Here is a 20,313-nt window from a genome sequence, read left to right on the forward strand (position 1 = left end):
TACCTGACTTCCCTTTCCTCTTATAATACATTATTAACAGTAGTGAGTGGCAATCAATATATACCTATATTCTTAATTGCTCTCCTTGAGCTAGAGGTCATGAGGCCCATGACCTGTCTTCCCAATTATAATAGGTAACTGTCTTAGCAAATGATATGTCACAAAATAACAAGTGATACCAATGTTCCTAAATGAAATACTGTGCCTACGTTACCTCTTCCTGTTGCTATCCAGTGTCACAAAATTTAGGTTTTTTAAATGCTCACACCCCATTCCTGGTACCAATTTCTGTATTAATTGGATACATGCTTATTCATTCTTTTTAAGCAAATGTCACTGTTCAATTGTCTCAGATAGTTCCAAAATTATATGTTTAGGGAACTTTTTGCATTTTAACCTAGGTTTGTAGTTCTCTTCTTGTTTGTTACACAATCTAATGCTTAAAAATATTGCACAGCAATGTCTTTGAACGCTTCCAGTTGTACTGCCAGATCCTCTTTACTTGTTTAATTTTCACCTTTAAATTTGTGATGTGTTAGTTATGTGTCTGCATGAAAAGCCTCGCATAAGGTTTCATGGTCTCTGTGTGATGGCAGTTGATACAGTTTGTTAACTTTCATTCTTTTGGGACATGAGGATTTTTTTGTTTGTTTGCTGGTTTGTTTTTAATAAAGATTTCAATGGTGACATCTGAAAAAATTTGGATTCATGCTAAGATCTTTTTTAAATTTAGAAAAAGAAATCCCAAAATACAATGTCTTCATAATGTAGAAGCTTGCTTCTCTTTCACCTAGCAGTGCAGAGGCAAGCAGGAAGACTCTGCTACCAATATGTGACCTTCATCTCTGGGTGCCCTTTAGCTGTTCGAGTGTCACCCTCTCTCACCCAGCAGGAATTGTCTTTTAAAAGTAATATTCAGAAGATATCACCTCACTTTTGCTAACTTCCCATTATTAAGAACTTAGTCTTGTAGCTGCAAAGGATGCTATGAATTATTGTCTCGACCTGAGTATGTGTGTGCCTTGCTAATACTCAGGAATCTCATCACTCAAAGAAGCAAAGGAAAAGGGACCCTAGGAGATAACTAGCACTCTCCACCACTGATTACAGCTGTTCGACTCCAGAGCCCAAAAGCAAAACTACTTCCAAAACTCTTCCAATATCTCGAAAAAATGTTAAGTCTCTTGTTCTTCCTCACTACTCTGATGGTCCATATTCTCTAGAATAAGGAAGTTGTGGCACTTTGTTTGCCGTCTTGTTTCAACTTATTTACTCATTCATTTATTCTAGGAGCTGTGCTCATGTGCTCAGTCGTGTCTGACTCTTTGTGACCCCATGGACTGTGCCCACCAGGCTCCTCTGTCTGTGGGGTTCTCCAGACAAGAATACTGGTGTGGGTTGCAGTCCTGACCCAGGGATCGAAACCATGTCTCCTGAGGCTCCGGCATGGCAAGTGGATCCTTTACCTGCTGAGGCACTGGGGAAGCCCATTCTAGGAGCAATTATTTATCAAATACCTACTATATGATGGAATTTAGTTAGACAATAGGAAGAAAAAGAAAACTAAGACAGAACCATCTGGACTCTTTATTCAAGAGTTCCTATTTATTTAGAATAGAATATTTACTTAGAAAATTCACTATTCTCTTCTGAACATACCATAACACAAAAAACATATTTAAAAACAATAAATTGAAGAGGACACAAGAGAGTTTTATATTTTTCACTTTCCTTCCTCAATTTTGTATTACTTCCATCAATTGACCTAACTAAAAATTATAATTTAGTGTCAAATGAATCATTTAAAGCACAAAAATCTTGCCAATAAGGACAAGCTGCAACTCAGTTATACCTACAACACTCTTTCTAATCAACTGCTATATTGACACCAGTTCTCATCATTAATATGAAACTGCAATATACAAAAGACTTTTTTTCCCTCCACTGAGCCCCCCATTTTCTGTCAGATCTAAGTCAACATCAAAATATTCCCCAAAAGAAGCCTACTTTATTCCATTTATACTTAAGGTATAAAACCAGGAGAAAACTAACATGCTATCAGAAGTGAGGATAGGATGCCCACCTTGATGAGGGGCATACAGGATGTTTCTAGAATGCTGATAATGCTCTGTTTCTGGATCAGGGTGGTGATCACATGGGTGCATTCTGTTTGTAAATCCCACCCTATATTCTATGTTGGTGGCAGTTTTTCATATGATTCAGAAGGCATCTAGAGGGCCTTATGGCGTGTCAACCATTTTGCCAGGCACTGTGAAGGCTTCCAACATGTGGTGCGTGTGCCACCTTTCCATTTCCCAGCAAAATGAGGCAGCTGCGATGGGAGAGGAAAGAAGGGGAATCAGGAGCTAGCCTGTGTGTCCCCGTGTGAGTCCAAACTAACAATCCCCTCTCTGAGCCTCAAAATTTCTGATAGATCTGAACTCTAAGGCTCTATAATTCCCTACTGGTTGGTCACAGTTGCCCATTTTCCTGTTTGTATCGAAAGCACCTTTTTTTTTTTGGAACTCATAATATCAAATTAGGTGGACACTGGAAAAGCATTAATACATTATAACGAACGTACACAGCTCTTTACCAAAGGGCTTCCCTGGTGGCTCAGATGGTAAAGAATTTGTCTGCAATGCAGGTTTGATCCCTGGGTCAGGAACAATCCCTGGAGAAGGTTATGGCTACCCGCTCCAGTATTCTTGCCTGGAGGCTTCCATGGACAGAGGAGCCTGGTGGGCTACAGTCCATGGTGTCACAAAGAGTCAGACACGACTGAGTGACTAACACTTTACCAAAGGCAGGATAGTATGACTGGAAAACCCTGGGACCAGGTACCCCTTGACTCCTGATTTATGGTCAACACCCAGTCACTAGCTCGTTGCATGACGTTAGGCAAAGCCCTTCAGTTTTCTGGATGTCAGTTTCATCATTTGCAAGACAAGGGGCTTAGACCCTAAAGATTCTGTTTCCAAGTTAACATATTCAGACTAAGAAGTAGCAAAACCCAGACTCTGGTTTTACGGCTCAATTCCAGTTTTCTTCTTACAAATATGTATCTTAAAAAACAACCTAAATTCATATTTAAAAATTCTTGTTGCCCAATATGTGCTGAACATCAACTGTATGAGGGAGATATGTTACCTGTGCTTTTCAGATTAGGAGACTGCCCATCAAAAGTTAAGTGACATGTCCCTGTATGTGCCCTAGTCAGCACCAGAGGTAGCAGGGGAAGCCTGGTCTGCAGACTGAGGACCTTACTTTCCACATGGAGGCTTGTAAGGGGTCCAGAATCAACAAATAAGCCAAAAATAAATCCAATTCTAAAGCAAAAATGTTTTACTTTTTCTAGTTTCCTCTGGTTGAGAGAGAAAAATAAGAACTAGGAGTTTCACTAGTAAGTATAAAATTTCATGTTATTTGTTAAAATGATAAAACTATATACAGTTGAATAAAGCCTCAGGATGGCTCCAAAGTCACAGCGTGTTTTAAGACTTGATACACGTCACCATTTTCACTGCGATTCACATTATCTCTGGAAGATAAGTTCCTTGGGGGTGTAAATGATTTTACAAGCCTAGAATCAAAGACAAACAATAATTTTCTCTTTTTTTAATGTTTATTTTATATTGGAGTATAATTGATTTAGAGTGTTTTGTTAGTTTCAGGTGTACAGCAGAGTTATTCAGTTATAAATATTGATAAATCTATTCTTTTTCAAATTATTTTCCCATTTAGGTTGTGTTAATCGCTCCAGTTGTATCCGACGCTTTTCGATCCCATGGAACATAGCCTACTAGGCTCCTCTGTCCATGGAATTCTCTAGGTAATAATACTGGAGTGAGTAACCATTTCCTTCTCCAGGGGATCGTCCTGACCCAAGGATCAAAGCTGTCCTCCTGCACTGCAGGCAGACTCTTTACCGTCTGAGCCACCAGGGAAGCCCATCCCATTTAGGTTATTAAAGAATATTAAGTAGTTCCCTGTGCTATATGGTAGGTCCTTGTTGGTTATTATTTTAAATTTAGTAGTGTGTATATGCCAATCTCAAACTCCCAATTTATCCCCCCCCTCAACCTTACCCCCTTAATAACCGTAAGTTTGTTTTTTAAGTCTGTAAGTCTGCTGTTGCTGTTTTGTAAATAAGTTCGTTTGTATGATTTTTTTAGATTCCACATATAAGTGATATACATTTGTCTTTCTCTGTCCTATTTATTTCACTGAGTATGATAATCTCCAGTTTTCTTTTCTTTAAAAAAAAAAATGTCCTGATAAAGCAGAAAAGCTTAGGTATACCATGCCCCTGCCAGGTATCATGTATGATATGGGGGCTTGGTGCCCAAGGAAACAGCTCAAAGATGCAGAGGACAAAAACTCTGGGGTGAGTGAAAGAGTATCTATACACGGTGTTCTCAGCAAGCCTAGAAATGTTTCAAACGTTGTTCCAGCCCAGCTGATGATTGTGTTAGAACAAGTCTCCTGTCTAGGCCTGGCCCTTGATCGGCAGAATTCCTTCAAAGACACTGAGACCGGCAGGCAGGAATATATCATCTGTTAGGGGGGACACCAAAAGTCCTGGAGGTTGCCATGACTCTCAGGTTATTAGAGTTCACTTGAGTACTTCTAAAAATACAATGGGATAGCCTTCCCAGTCTTTCTTTTAAAGCTAGACCATCAATGAATAGGCAAGAAACAGCTATTATAAGACATCTTTGAGAAAAATGTACAATATTTTTTACAAGTCATTAACTTGTCATTTTTTTGTGCAGAAACTCCAGTTCTTAACCCTAAATTCTACCATAAATTGAACGCTGAGGTATGGGGTTAACATTAAGTATAATAGGACTGGTTTCTAAATCAGAGGTTAATGAGCCTATTTGCTCCTGTAATTGTAAACATAGGGGAATGTTCCAAATAAAGCCATGTTCCTGAGCCTCTCTACAGTCCCACCCCCGACCCCTTCCCACCCCTCAAGAGAGTGCACGGATAATGTCTCCTGCAAACTGCTTCGTTCCATAGCACTTTCTAGTATTCCAGGTATCATTTGTTAAACATATTTTTAGAATCTATTCCGCCCGAGGTGAGAAGTTACAGGTAAAGCAGAGCAAGTCAGAACTGACCGCCAAAATGGATGTGGCCTGGAGCCCTGGGTTTCCCAATGGGAGGGAATTAGAGGGGCCTGTGGAGGCTTATTGGAGACCATTGCATGTTTTCTGGAAGTTTCATCCAGGATGAGACTTAAAGGGCAGTAAGAATTTTCCAAATGAAGGAAGAGCACGCGGGGGCGAGGAGCAGTGTTGGGGAACGGGAGAGAACAGGAGAAACAACATCTCTGGCAGCCGAAGCGGAAGACGCCCAGCCTGAGTTTAGGCAGAGGCCCACACGGGCCTTCCCCTTGACCTGGGTGCCCAGTGTGAGGGCAGGCAGTGACCATCTGCAGGCGACAGCCATGCTGTGACATTAAGGATGCTGATAGGAAGTGCTCTGAGGCTCCCGAACTGTGTGAGCCAGACTCTGTTCCACCTTCTTGGCCACTTCTCACCCAGAAACCGGAAGCAGAATTCTACTCAGTACTCTGTGACTCTTATCAGCCTGTGCAGTCTGCACATTTATGTGGGGTCCCTGCGGAGGAAGCGGGCAGGGGGAGAGCAGGGCTCTCCTGCCTATTGTCTGCAAGGCCGCATGTGGAAAGCATGCATCACGAGGTGAGCAGTCTCGGGGAGGTCCTGCGAGCAGTCACAGCAAACCTGGAGCCAAGTGCTGCCCTAAGCCTTTTACACGTTTGGGGATTTTCTCTTTAAATTCTTATAGCCCCTATGAGCCTGCCTGTGTGTTTTTTTCTGTGGTTTTCCCCCCCACTATGATTTCTGTTCTACAGATGAGGGAAACTGAAGCACAGAGTGGCTGAGTAATTTGTCTGAGGTCACAAGGCTAGTTTCTAAAGAGAAGCCCTGGAACCCAGATGGCCCAGCTCCAGCCTGAGTTCTTAGGCTCTGACTTCTGTAGCCCTTACTCCAGCACAAGGGAGAGCACCACAAGGCCCCCATTCCTCCAGGAGCTGGGGCATGGAATAAACACCTACTGAGAGCACTGGGCGGAGAAGGCAATGGCACCCACTCCAGCACTCTTGCCTGGAAAATCCCATGGGCGGAGGAGCCTGGTGGGCTGCAGTCCATGGGGTCGCGAAGAGTCGGACACGACTGAGCGACTTCACTTTCACTTTTCACTTGCATGCGTTGCAGAAGGAAATGGCAACCCACTCCAGTGTTCTTGCCTGGAGAATCCCAGGGACGGGGGATCTGGGCTGCCGTCTATGGGGTCGCACAGAGTCGGACACGACTGAAGCGACTTGGCAGCAGCAGAGAGTACAGGGGCTGGACTAGAAATAAGAGTCACATGGGTGCAGCTCACAAAACAAGCTTCAAAGAGGCCGAGTCCGTAGCATGTGTACAAAACAGAACTGATTCTGCCTAGGAAAAATGGCTGCTTCATTTAAATTGTCTCGTTGCTGTCTCATAACCGCTGGGCAAGGGAGATAGAATCTCCTCATCTGATGCAAGAGGAAACTGAGGTGAAGATGGTTGTGTAACCAGGTCCAGATGGTGAAGCCGAGTTCTTTTCCTATTCAGTGAAGCCTCCTCAAAATTCAGAGCTTTGTCCTCACTCCTAAAAGTTGGCATCCCTTTCAAGTAACTTCTCTTTGACGTAGAGAGTAAGGGGAAGTGTTTTCATTCAGGCAGTTACCAGATGCGCTTCCCAAACTCTGCAACAGGAAGCTGATGCAAACACACCAAAACATCCTGTTCAGGGCAGCCTGGCTGTTTAGAGAGACCTCTAGCTCCAGACTATTCCATCCGAGGCTGACGGGACTGTGCTGAGGGCGCTGTAAGGTAAAGGGGCGCCATGCTGGAGGCCTAGATCCCACTTGTCCAGAAGAGAAGGCATTTGAAGAACACTGCAAGTCAGGAGGGGATAAAGAGGAAACAGTGAAAGGAGGAGGGAGGCGTGGGTGGATCAGACATCACAGCACAATCCAAGCTTTGATCCTCCCATCAGGATCTTCCTTCAACAGTAAAGGTTGCCCAGCCCATGCTGGTCAACCCAACATCGCTTTGGCTACAAAGTATCTTCCTGGAAAAGAAAAAAGAATGGTTGAGCCAGGGCTTATAGCCAAGATTTCAGGAGAGGAGGGTGCATTTTAGCTCTGAAGTACAAGACACATTGCTTCGAAGAACAGGGAGAAAAATGAGAAGTATAACTTTGTTTTCAAACATAGAAGTAAAACTTTGTTCCAGTTCTTCCTCCCTCCTTCAATTCCCCAACCCTGTGAGACAAGGACAATTGTACTAATGAAATCCGCAGTTGCAGAACCTGAAAATCAGTTTATATTGGGTTTTACTCTTTGGGGAAGATAAAAGGGCAAGGTATTAGACTTTCCAATGAGCAGAAAACAAAGAGGCAAACAAAAATAACCCAGCATTTGGGTATCAAGGGCAGCAATGATTCAAGTAAGAGTATAACAAAGGAACTGTGTGGCTGTGTCAGAACCATAGTGACTTGTGTGAAAAACAAGGGATGTGAGTCCTGTCCTTTCTGGCCAAGGTATGCAGGCAGCATGCCTAAAGCCTGGGGGCAGCCTGCTTTCCCTTGGGGCTGCTTGAGGGATTAGGTAAATATAAACCTCTTCAAATAACCCAAGATGTGAGAAATTGAAAGCATAGCAAGCTAGAGTAGTCATCAGAGGATATATTTAGGAGAGCTTATTTTGCAAGCTAAAATTACGGAACAACAAGATGCAGTCAATTAAAAGTATTAAAGGGTGAAGTTTCTATGATTGGGAGAGAGTTGCCATCTATGACAAAAAGTCAGAAGGGACCACGATTCTCCAAAGATCAGGCAATCATTTTAATAAACTGGCTCATTCTCCCTTGCCCCAACAGACAGTTTCTACACCAAGACTAGTTCAAGATTTCAACAAAAGGAAGTGGTTTACAAAAGAATCAGCAGGAACCCAGAAATGTGTAATTACAAAAAAGAAAAATGACCACACAAAGAAAAACGTGCTCTGTATACCATTCAGGTTACACGTGTTTTTTAAGTAGCAAAGAGTAAGAACTTTAAAAACAGACACTGCTACAAAATTTCACTATATTCACAGAATTCTGCATAGCCCTTTAGGTACTGTCATATCCCTTACCTTGGTGGAGCCTCATAATTCCCTAGTTAGGTAGAGCAAGAATCATGGTCATTTTCCAAATGAGGAAACTGCAGCTCTGGAAGGTTAAATATATTGATATGGTCACACAGCTAATAGGGCAGGACTGAAATATGAACCCTGTCTGCATCATGCTTTTTTTCCATAGGTTCCTCAAAAAATAAAATCTGGGCTCAGCTAATAAGTCGTCAGTGTTTTTCATGTGCCAGACACATGCTAAATTATTTATATTTATTATTTCATTTAATCCTCAACCACTCTCCTCAGTTGACAGACGAGGAAATAGAAGCACTAAGAAGTGAAACAACTTGCTCAAGGTCACAGAGCTTGTAGGTGGTAGATTCAAATCCCCAAGAGCGGCCACATTTTAAAGTGGTCATGTGGTGTGATTACACATAAATAATTATTCTATGGTCTTTTTTTCATGCTTATTGAAATATTATCAAGTTATGTGATTTTTCTGCTTTAATTTTCACAAAAACACTTTAAGGTGTGTAATACTGTTCTTCCGGATCCAACATTTAAAAAGCTCTGTATCTTTTAAAATGTTACTGAAGCTGAGGGGCTTTGCCTACGTTTCATCCTCTCTAAAATGAGAAGGTGAATGCTTATCATTAAGATTAAACTAGTTTATTCATGGAAAACACTTGTCATTAGCACCAAGTGGTGCCCATGGCAGGCTTCTGCTTGTATAAACTATTTTCATTACTGCCCAGGGCCTGCCTTCCCCAGTATGGCTAAGAACTTGAGTTGTAGAAATCCACTTACTATCATTAAGGCAGATGCATATGTCTCGCCAGCATTCAGGATGTGCTTTAAAACAAATTGGAATAAATGATCAAAAGTTCAAACAAGAAAGTGAATGACTGATAACAAAATTACAAAGTTCAAAATGATCTGCAGGGCCTGGAAATAAATGCCTCCAAAGAGGAGTAAAATGGAAACCAAATATTTTTTTTTTAACTTTCCAAGAAATACATTTCACTTAATCCACTGTGAACCACATTTCTGTTAAAATGAGATGATTATTTTCCAAAAATAAGTAGTATGAAGTCACATAAAAAGCTAATAAAGTCCACGTCCAACTATAAGAGAGCCTTATTGAGATCTCACTTAAAATTGAGGAAGGAAATCCGTGGTCAGGTTTTTATTTCATCTTTAATTTCCCACGGTTTTCAAAGAGCCATATTACAACTCTCTCTCAAACATGTGCAAGGAAGTATTGTGATTGTGAAAATAGATACTCCGAATACCTAAGCTAAATATTTATATTCTGCCTTTTTTAGTTAAACAATTGACTTTGTTCTTTAGCATTTAGGTCAAAATATTTAAATGCTGTAAAACATCAATAACAAGAGGATATGGTTTTTCACCAGATAGTCTAAACTTACTGGTTTTAGCAAAAGCTTCACAAGAAGGAATTGGGCACTTAAAAAAATGTTAACTTGCATACACCCTGGAAATAAGGAGAAAAGGGTGGGGGAGGTGTCAATCATTTATTCTTTTTGGCACAACACCACATTTCTTCCACTTCCTTATGTTTATGTAGTTAAGACTTGCTGAGCATTTACACCTACTTACATCATTGCAACAATAGCTTCAATTTTCTGACTTTACATAGGATTTACTTCAAAGTAGTTCTTGGATTGACATGCCTTGGTTTATTTATTTTCAGAGCATGTCTGTCCATAATAGGTATGGGACTAGGATCTTATCTTTATCCTACAAAATTAAAACTGGAGGTACTAGGGGATGAAGGGACCTGCCCCCAAAAGACCAACTATTATTAGGAAACTTGCCTTATAACTCACATCTTCTTTAATATGGTAGGGTGTTTTCCCACTGGATTATTTTTCCTTCACATAAGGGAGCAGCCAGGTTGACAACTGGGCAGGACAGACTACCTGGGCAAATTCCAAGAACATTTTTGGAGGATGGGTTAATGTGGCCCAGCAGTGGCTCTGAGGCTGGAAAGAAAAAGTGAGGCTCAGAGAACAGTGTATGTTTTGTGATATTCAGTGAGCTACATGTAACTACTATTAACAAGACAGTCAAATCAAGCTGTGTAAGAGAAGTTGAGAAACAGAAGTGTTTTCTAACAAACTTCTTTCCTTGTTAGTTTCATCTGAGGCTTCCGCTCAGGCCCTGTGTTTTGTGTGTGCCTCGTGCCTGCCCAGCCCGAGTTCTCCTCCATGTTATTGGAGATGCTGTTGCAGGAGCTGGAAGGCCAGCTTCTGCAGCCGCCAGCTCGGGGCAAGAGGCTTTATGCAAGGAGACTACAGAGGGGAATGTCCGACTGCACCAAACCGGTCACATTGATGACACTGGAATGGCACATTCTTCAAGAAGGAAGCCATTCAGACACCCTTTGCTGCAAAAGCCACAAGGAAACATTTGGATTCCCGCAGTCACTTCTCTCAAACCTGACTTGAGCTGCCAGGACTGAGTCACTTTCTTTCCACTGTGGCTCACATTACAGGTGGCAGGTTCCACCTGTTTCAATATTTGAATGATGACAAAAGTGACCCTTGAGAGCTGAGTGACGTGGGCAGCTGAGCAGGCTTCCACACCAATTGTAAGAGAAACCAAATAACCTGCCCTCTATAAAAGGGATTACAAAGACAAATAAGGCCAAAAGAGGGTGTTCCAAGAGGCTCTTTTGTCTAAAGCTCTCTCTGGGGGTTAACGAGTGTTGGAGGGATCAGTTTAAACAGTAACAAGAGAGGGCATAAGCTTAAGTTACAGCAGAGAGAATGAAGGTCAGATATATTAAGGACCTTCTGAACATGAGAAAGCTAACACAGGAGGAGAAAGAATAGACCACGCAGATCTCTGAAGTAAGATCTGTCACAAGTCTTTCTCAAACTAGGATTTTCGACAAGGAAATAGGTTTCTGCCCAGTGAGGGACCTTGAGAAGAGAAGATTCAAAATCCTTCTTTGCGATTTTGAAACACTCTTCCCCTAAATCCCTCCATCCTCGCCCTCCAGTGCAAACCTCACCATTATCTGTTTTGTGTGTTAATTGCTATAGTACAGAATATAATGCCAGGAACAGATTTCTCACAGCTCTGCTTTTCACCGCATTCACCTTCTCCAAAGCACTACCCCTTTCCAACCATCTCTCATGAGAGGGTGAAGTGATTAATTAATAATGATTTAAGCAATGGGGAGAATTTTACCAGTTCTCCTCCATCTTAAACTTGCCAATCCAAGAAGTGGCAGCCAGCGGTCACAGAAAGAGGGGACAAGGTTAGGGAGTGGTAGAGTAAACAAGCACTTTAAAGAGAAGCTCAAAAGATCAGGGGGTTTTGTTTTGCTCTTGCTACTCAGTGTCCTGTGCAGCTTTGTGTTCGTAACTCCACTGCTCTCTGCCTGCTCCCCTCATAAAGCCTACCCATGCCTTCTCCTGATGCTATCCAAATAACAAAGAATCCAGCAATCAATATATAGCCTTTCTTCTTCCTGTATCTGGTCACTCACACTAAAGGCTTCTGGAAGATATAAATTTCCATCATCAGAATCTCAGAAAATGACCATGAGTTGGACAAAGCTGGCCCTTTCAGTTCAGTTCAGTTCAGTCGTGTCCGACTCTTTGTGACCCCATGAATTGCAGCACGCCAGGCCTCCCTGTCCATCACCGACTCCCGGAGTTCACTCAGACTCACGTCCATCGAGTCGGTGATGCCATCCAGCCATCTCATCCTCTGTCATCCCCTTCTCTTCCTGCCCCCAATCCCTCCCAGCATCAGAGTCTTTTCCAATGAGTCAACTCTTCACATCAGGTGGCCAAAGTACTGGAGTTTCAGCTTTAGCATCAGTCCTTCCAATGAATACCCAGGACTAATCTCCTTTAGAATGGACTGGTTGGATCTCCTTGTAGTCCAAGGGACTCTCAAGAGTCTTCTCCAGAACCACAGTTCAAAAGCATCAATTCTTCTTCGCTCAGCTTTCTTCACAGTCCAACTCTCACATCCATACATGACCACTGGAAAAACCATAGCCATGACTAGATGGACCTTTGTTGGCAAAGTAATGTCTCTGCTTTTGAATATGTTGCCTAGGTTGGTCATAACTTTCCTTCCAAGCAGTAAGTGTCTTTTAATTTCATGGCTGCAATCACCATCTGCAGTGATTTTGAAGCCCCCCAAAATAAAGTCTGACACTGTTTACAGTGAATTATATGATGTGAATAATATTTATCTCTCTCTGAAGTCTATAGTTTCTCACTAAAAGAATTTATAGAACAAGAATAATTTTGTGATTAAAGATTATTTTAATTTAGGAATTGTTAGTGAATTCAATTATAATAAAGATGTGGAGATAATTGTATTTCATGTCTGAAAAATCAATATATATTTGAAGCCTTTCTTTAACTGCTACTAACACTGATACATTCAGGATTAAAACATCTGTAGTTAAACCATCACAATTCAGCATTTCCCACTGAGGAAGATGCTATGGCTGGATTTTCATTAGATGATGTTTATGGACTTTTTATCAACGAAGATCATGGGATCCGGTCCCGTAACTTCATAGCAAATAAATGGGGAAACAATGGAAACAGTGACAGACTTTATTTTCTTGGGCTCCAAAATCACTGCAATTGTGACTGCAGCCACAAAATTAAAAGACACTTGCTCCTGGGAAGAAAAGCTATGACCAACCGAGGCAGCATATTAATCAGCAGAGACATTACTTTGTCCACAAAGGTCCATATAGTCAAAGCTATGGTTTTTCCAGTAGTCATGTATGGATGTGATAGCTGGACCATAAAGAAGCTGAGCACCGAAGAATTGATGTTTTTGAAATGTGGTGTTGGAGAAGACTCTTGAGAGTCCCTTGGGCCGCAAGGAGATCAAACCAGTCAATCCTATAGGAAATCAATCTTGAATATTCATTAGAAGGACTAATGCTGAAGCTGAAGCTCCAATACTTTGATCACCTGATGCGAACAGCTGAGTCATTAGAAAAGACCCTGATGCTGGGAAAGATTGATGGCAGGAGGAGAAGGGGACGACAGAGGATGAGATGATTGGATAGCATCACTGACTCAATGGACATGAGTTTGAGCAACCTCTGGGAGATGGTGAAGGACAAGGAAGCCTGGTGTGCTGCAGTCCATCGGGTCACAAAGAGTCAGACACAACTGAGCAACTGAACAACAATGGACTTTTTATAATCATTAAGCCTCATCACATAACTAGATTTTCATCTTCTACAAAACTTTAAGGATCAAAACAAATATATTAAGCAATAAAGGATGGATGTGTTGCTGTATCTCCTTGTCAAATGGGAAAAATAGCATAGGAAAACAGCCAAGTTTACCAAAAATCACAAATACAGATCATCGAGATAAAAAGAGAGAGCAGAATTCCTGAATCCCAGGCAAGGACAGATGACTCTGTGTCCTCTCTTCTACTGTGACACACGTGCCCAAAGGCATGTGCAGCTGACACACTGTTTGTCCCTCAACCCCCTTGGGATTTACAGGTGACACCCAGGCCCACAGAGTTGAAGTCACGTAGCTAATAAGAGAGGCCTCCTTCCCACCTAATGACCACGGCCCTCTCCCAGACACTGTTCTGTTCATCGCGTGTTCCATCCCAGAGCAACTGGAACAGACTGCCTCATTCATTCAGCCAAAATGTACTGAGAACCTAGCAGGCTAAGCCCCAGGAGGAATGGCCAAATCTCATCTGCTAAAACACATTCCTCGCTCCCCTCAATGGAAAAAAAAAAAGAGAGAGAGAGAGAGATCAAAATGTACAGGGTCCTAGGTAAGGACAAGGTTTGGACAGGCTTTAAGGTTAGACAGACCTGGATACATAATCTGACTACACTTTGCTAACGTGTAACCTTGGGCTTCTACATCCTCTTCTGTAAAACTGTGAAAATTCCTCAGAGCTGGTTTATGAGGATTAAATGAGATAGCACTTAAAAAATAATAATAATAACATAGTATCTGGACATAGTAAGGGACTGAGTAAGTGTAAGCAGTCAGCGCTACTACTGATTACACCAGGCTGGGAGTGAGAAAAGTATCAATACTTCTGCCGCTTTTTCTTTCTTCTCCCATCAGATGGCCTCAGGGCACGCACCTCATGCCATCTGAACCACATCAATATGAGAGTTATGGGTAAGTTACAGGTGCCCTACAAGGCCACTTTTAGCGGACTCTGTGTGCGAGGTTTCCTAACTCTGTGTGTGTGTGTGTGTGTGTGTGTGTGTGTGTGTGTGTGTATGTGTGAGAGAGAGAGAGAGGCTTTCTTGCTAAACCATGGCTTTTAAATTCCTTAGGGTCTATGAGTCATCCACCTGTCCAAACTTGTACATCTTCTGCAAGCAAAACTTCAGAACCTAGCCTAATAAGTTTTTGGTTAATAGATACCAGATTAAGATGAGAATTACTAAACTGAAAAGCAAAAAGAAGCGTACTGAGAGTTTCCCCCAATACACCCTGTATGCATTGTCTCTGTAATTCCTTTAATCCATAACCATGCAAGGCACTCCATGAAAGAGACAGGGGATACTCTGAGTTCCCCTGGAGGACTTAGGATAAGTGCTGGGAAACACGCAGTAACGGGCATGGAGATGCCCAGGCAGTCAGGGCTATACAAAGACAGGCGCGTCAGTGCTCAGAAGGGTGAACATCTATAAGACACAGGGGTTAGCGGGACGACGGTCAAGAGGGAAGCAAGACAACACCTGTTTGGAAACACTTCAAGGAAAAGAGTTCTGAAGGGCAGTGGGGTGACAGGCAGACGTCAGAGTTGACAAGAGGGAGCAGAGCAGAGGTGGCAGGAGAGAACAGAAAAAGTGACCACTGGAGAGCAGAGAGCAAAAGTGAAGGGATTTGCCAACTTCTCCAGGACCCCTTGACACCTACATAGTCAGAGAGAACCAGAGAGTGGAGTATGGCAAATTAGAATCATACATAATTATGTTGTCCATTTTCCCCCTTCCATGTTCGTTTGTATTAAATGTGGAATACAGACAAATGGTATTTAACTTTCTACTTAACACTTATCATAGTGGGAATGTGAATGCCCCAAACCCAAAGTCATACAAACAACTTCAAAACCCCAGAAGTGAATTATTAGCCTCACATGGCTTACTGAAAACTGGAAGCATCCAGAAGGAACGGTAGAACTTCTTTTAACTACAGAACTACCTATAATTTAAAGAAAAATAAACTTCCAGAAATGGTTTTGTTAACATGGCTTGCCATATATGATGGCAAGTTTTTAATGACTAGAACATTTACAGTTTTACTTTTTGAACAACAATGTCTAATCCAGCAGTACTGTGTAGTCAGTGGAGACTTTTATAAAAATATTCATTGACTAAGCTGGTCATGCCCTTGACTCAGCTCATAAGACTCACAGGCATATTCCTTGCAAGAAACTTTGACTAGATCCTCCATGAAGGCCCTGTGGGCCATGTGGGTGACAATTTATATAATAATAGTAAAATAATATCTCCTTTAAGGAGCACATTCGAGGTGACAGACACTATTCTAGTGCCTTCCTCCTCATCATCTCCAATCCTTAATTAAGGAATCCCACCCTGTAATAAAGCAGATGTCTTTAGATATGAGAAAACAGGGGCTTCGAAGGAGAGACCGTGTTCCCAAGTTGCATAAGTCATGGAAAGGAGACTACAGTCCAGCTCTCTTGAATTCCACAGCAAGGCTGGGCAAGGGAGAGGGTGTCTTACCTAAGAATCAGATTACACGAAGAAATTTCTTAAACTTATGCTTTAAACAAACAAACAAAAAAAAAAACCCAAATGAGAAAAACTATCTTTGTAGACCTGTAGATAGTTTTTCAAATAGAAAATTATACTCAGTAAATAAGCCCCAACAGTTACCACTGTAAGATTGGAACTCGACTCTAAACCACAACTAAGAGCCCTTCCCCCACCCATCCCCTGAGGAAAGGAGGTCAGATTTCTCCAGGCACCCCAAGGCCTCCATCCCATCAGCCTGCCAGGAGTTCTGCTCTCCAGGTCTGACACCAGAGGTTGAAAATAATTGCAGTCTGAGCTCTCACCTCATTGCCACTGACAGCTAAAATCAATCTTACTAGTCAAGACAATCTCATAGGAAACAATCCATAATATCCTTGAGACATTTGCCTCTGAGAAAGATGGATCTGGTACAGTCGCCTCCGCGCCCACCCTGGCCCCTGCTCGGCTGGCAGGAGGAGGCGCCTGTGGGCGGAGAGGAGCCGCCAACCCCAACACCGGCCTGGCCTCCCGCTGGCTCCACATCCTCGCCCCCAGGAGGGTGCCTGGCCCGGGCGCAGGAATAACAGCAGCCTCCACCGAGGCAGCAGCGGGGAAAAGCCAGTGTGTTCAAGTTGTTGTTTCTGGCTGGGTGAGCAAGTCTAGACCTCGGGAACTAGGAGGCCGCCTGGGGACTGGCAGAGGCCCGGGTGGAAACGGGGCTGCCTCTCCTGCGTCCTGCCTGACTTCCAAGGTGACGCCCACTGCTCCTGCACTCCCCATCTTCTTACCTGAACCCCAGAAAAACCACAGTCACCACCTTGGGAATTCACTGTGACCAACACGCCCCAGGGATGGCATTTCTAGCACAATTGGACAATGCCAGCCATTCTACACTCTTTAAGAAGGTGTAGGTGAAGGGGCTGGGTGAAGTGTGAAGCTGTGACATTGTGACTTTATACTGTGAGACAGGAGATGGCCAGGATATACAGTAGAGCCTAGACAAAGCCAAAGTAATGTTGATCACAATAGGAAGAAATTAAAAATCTAGAAGAAAGGGGGATTAATATTTAACACTGCATCCTTTGTAAAGAAGGCACAGCTTCTGAATTCACATCACTTGTATTTTCCAACACAGAAAATGTTTATCCAGCTACAAATGTATTGGGAATGCATATTATTCGACAGTCCCTCTTTCCAAATTCTATGTTCAAAGTCCTTCTTCTATTACTTTTTTTTTGCTAGATCTTTTTAATATTGATAATCATCTTTTTAAATTTCTTCCTCTCTCCTAGTTTGAATCTCTAGGAAAAATAATAATAGTAGTAGTAAAGTCAGATATAAAGGAAAGAATCAAAAAGAAAGAAGGCTTTAGATCTGAATTCTGATTTCAGAATTCCATTTTGAAGCATGATTTCTTTCTAAGCTGCATTTATGAACACGTGCTCCACAGTGGCTTAATGATCCCTTTCCTTAGAAAACATCCTGAATTTCAGGACCCATGCCCTTTCTCCTCCACTTGCATTGTTTTGGTTTAATCCCACCTTTACTTTTTGCCTTTCAGAGAGATTGGCAGCCACTGCTTTCCAATGCTCCAGGCTCACCCTCTCCATGCCACCCTACCCTATCGCTTTGATACCCAAGTAGCATCCTAAATTTTAAATCTCTTAATGTTCCCCTTAAAACTTTTAATTGGCTATCCATGACCTAGAGCAGAGGTTCTTAATAGTTTGGGACATTTGATTAGAGTTTTGGTCACTCTTTGTCACTCTTTAAAAGCAAATCACTCAGGATAAATAATAAATCCTGAGTTAAGAATTTCTTCCTTGGTCTAGAGCAGAAGTCACTAAAGGGGTGTGCGTGTACCCTGGAGATACATTAGATGGCCCATGGTGGTACAGAGAAAACAACTGTTAGCATTTTTATGTTTACATATTCTTTGTCTTTAACAAAACTAAAAGAATAAGATTAGGAGGCTATTTAAATGTATACTGATTCTGAATGTATGAAATGACACTGGCACTCTTGCCCTGTCTGGCTTTTACCTAACACATCGAAGGTTCTCTAAAAAGAAAGGAAATTCCACAAACAAGGGGTGATGCTGCCTCCTTATTCATTTCTTCACCTTCGCCTATGATCATGATTTGCATTCTATAGGTTGTAAGATGCCATGGATGGTTAGGTTATGAAAACTGAGTCCTTCATAAAGGAGATTCTTTGCAATTCTTTTAAGTTAGATGAAAAATTTCACACCCATACCAGTCTGCTAGTTATTTTGTATCCAAATAATTAAAAAGAGTTATTCCACTGCAAGATGATTTGCATATTTTCCTTTTGCAAATGACAAGGATCCCAAGTTGTCAGACTTTTTCATGTGAGAACTAGTGGCTGCCAGAATTATGCAGATATTTTCAGGCAAAGGAATATGCTTGGTCAATCTCTTTAAGGTAAAGATGGCCTTTTGATGGTGAATCAGAATGTAACTGCTTTTCTAAAATAATTTACTATTTTGAAAATGGGTGTGGTAGGCAGTCTCTGAGGTTGCCCCTCCCCCTTCCCATCCCCTCTTCCTGGTGTTCATGCTCTTGTGTAACCCCTTTCCCCTTGAGTGTGGGCTGGACCTCAGGACTCACTTCCAACAAAGAGAATATAGGAAGGTCGAGTTCATGCTCAGTTGCTCTGTGGTGTCCAACTCTTTTGCAACCTTATGGAGGATAGCCCACCAGGCTCCGTGGGGTTTTCCAGGCAAGAATACTGGAACAGGTTGCCATTTCCTTCTCCAGGGGTCTTCCCAGCCCAGGGATTGAGCCCACATCTCCTGTGTCTCCTGCACTGCAGGTGGATTCTTTACTGCTGAACCATTAGGGAAGCCCATAGCAAGGTTACCTCTGAGATTAAGCTACAAAAAGACTGTGATTTCTGTCTTATGGTTGCTTTCTTTACAGAAAAGCCAACTGGTAAGGAAGTACTCTCTCTGCAATAGCCATGAGGTCTCAAGAGAGGTCTGCCAACAGGCACATGAGTGAACTTGGAAGCAGATTTGCCCCCAACCCAGCCTTGAGCTGCCTGGAGAACTGGCCACCACCCCAGTTGCAGCCTTGAGACAGAAGAACACAGCAAAACCACCCATAGATTCCTGACCACAGAAACCATGAGATAATAAATGTCTGCTGTTTTAAGCCACTAATTTTAAGGATACTTTGTTACACAGCAATAGATAACTCATGCAATTGGAGAAAGCTTTCCAATCATCAATGAGCTGATGGCTGAAAATCATATAAATGCATTTCATTAAATAAAAGAAGAAAAAAAAACTCTCCCATCTGCACATAAAAAAAAAAATAGAAACAGAATTCGCTAGCCTATTTTTTTAAAATCCCAGATAAAATTATCAATGGATTTGAACCAACTGCTAAAAATACAGAAATGCAACACCTCCTAAAGAGTTTTCAATAATGAATGAATGATTGACACCAGAGAAGATGAAGTTATTAATTAAACTTCAAGAAAGATCTGAATATAGTGCTCAAAGTAAATAGAGTCATGATTTGGTCAATCCTGCTAACAAACACTCCTGTTGAAACTCTCTTTGTATAGTATCTTGTTTTGATTAAAACTAGAAATTAAAATAAACTGAACTTAAAACCAGTCCTTCAAATTACCCTATCACAAGGTATCACACAAAAGTTTTCAAAAATATATAACATTTTCAAACACATTGCTCATGCTAATATTTAATAATATTTTTGTGGGAGTAAAAATTTTAAATGTTGTCTATGTAATCTTATTTCTGTGTATTTTGTAAGAGATACAATAAACTAGTATGATGTACATGTACATAAACAATTAAATATCAATATAAATTATTAAATAACTACCTAGTTGGAGAGGACAGGCTATTTTAACAATTGAAACAGTTTATATATCCCTGACCTTGAAGGTAAGTCCAAATGCTTTCCCTGTGTTTGTATAGCTTCCACCTGTCTTTCTAGCCCTGTACTTAGAGCCACTTGAAATTCTCAAGACACTCTTGAGTAAGCTTAGAAGTGAATCCTCCCCCAGAAGCCTTTCTTCCAGCACCACCCCTACCTGGCCGCTCTGTCTACTAAGAGTTTCTACTCATATTTCAATGGTCAGCTTACTTGTCAGCTATTCCATGGCATTTCCTCTTCCCCTTCCCCTCCCTCCAGCTCCCAAAATATACAGTACCTTTGTAATTCCTTGATTACAGGACTTACCGCACTGTGATAAACGTCAAGGATTTATTTTTCATCTACCCTTATCAAACTGAGGGCATCCTACAAAATTTTCTCAGTAGATGCATGTACAAATGAACTCAGTTTTTCAGATCATTTTCCTCCATGGT

The 20,313-nt window shown here is 41.8% G+C and overlaps 1 long non-coding RNA gene across 1 annotated transcript in view; it reads left to right on the forward strand.

Moving 5' to 3' along the window:
* Positions 1-19,778, forward strand: part of LOC120861338 — a 67,496-nt gene extending 47,718 nt beyond the window's left edge. The window contains exon 2 of the long non-coding RNA XR_005720526.1: positions 18,893-19,778. This is a non-coding gene — a long non-coding RNA (uncharacterized LOC120861338). The remainder of the gene's footprint in view (positions 1-18,892) is intronic.
* The last annotated feature ends 535 nt before the right edge of the window (positions 19,779-20,313 follow it).

The sequence above is a fragment of the Oryx dammah genome, unplaced genomic scaffold (assembly GCF_014754425.2).
Source record: "Oryx dammah isolate SB20612 unplaced genomic scaffold, SCBI_Odam_1.1 HiC_scaffold_11232, whole genome shotgun sequence".
Lineage (NCBI taxonomy): Eukaryota > Metazoa > Chordata > Mammalia > Artiodactyla > Bovidae > Oryx > Oryx dammah.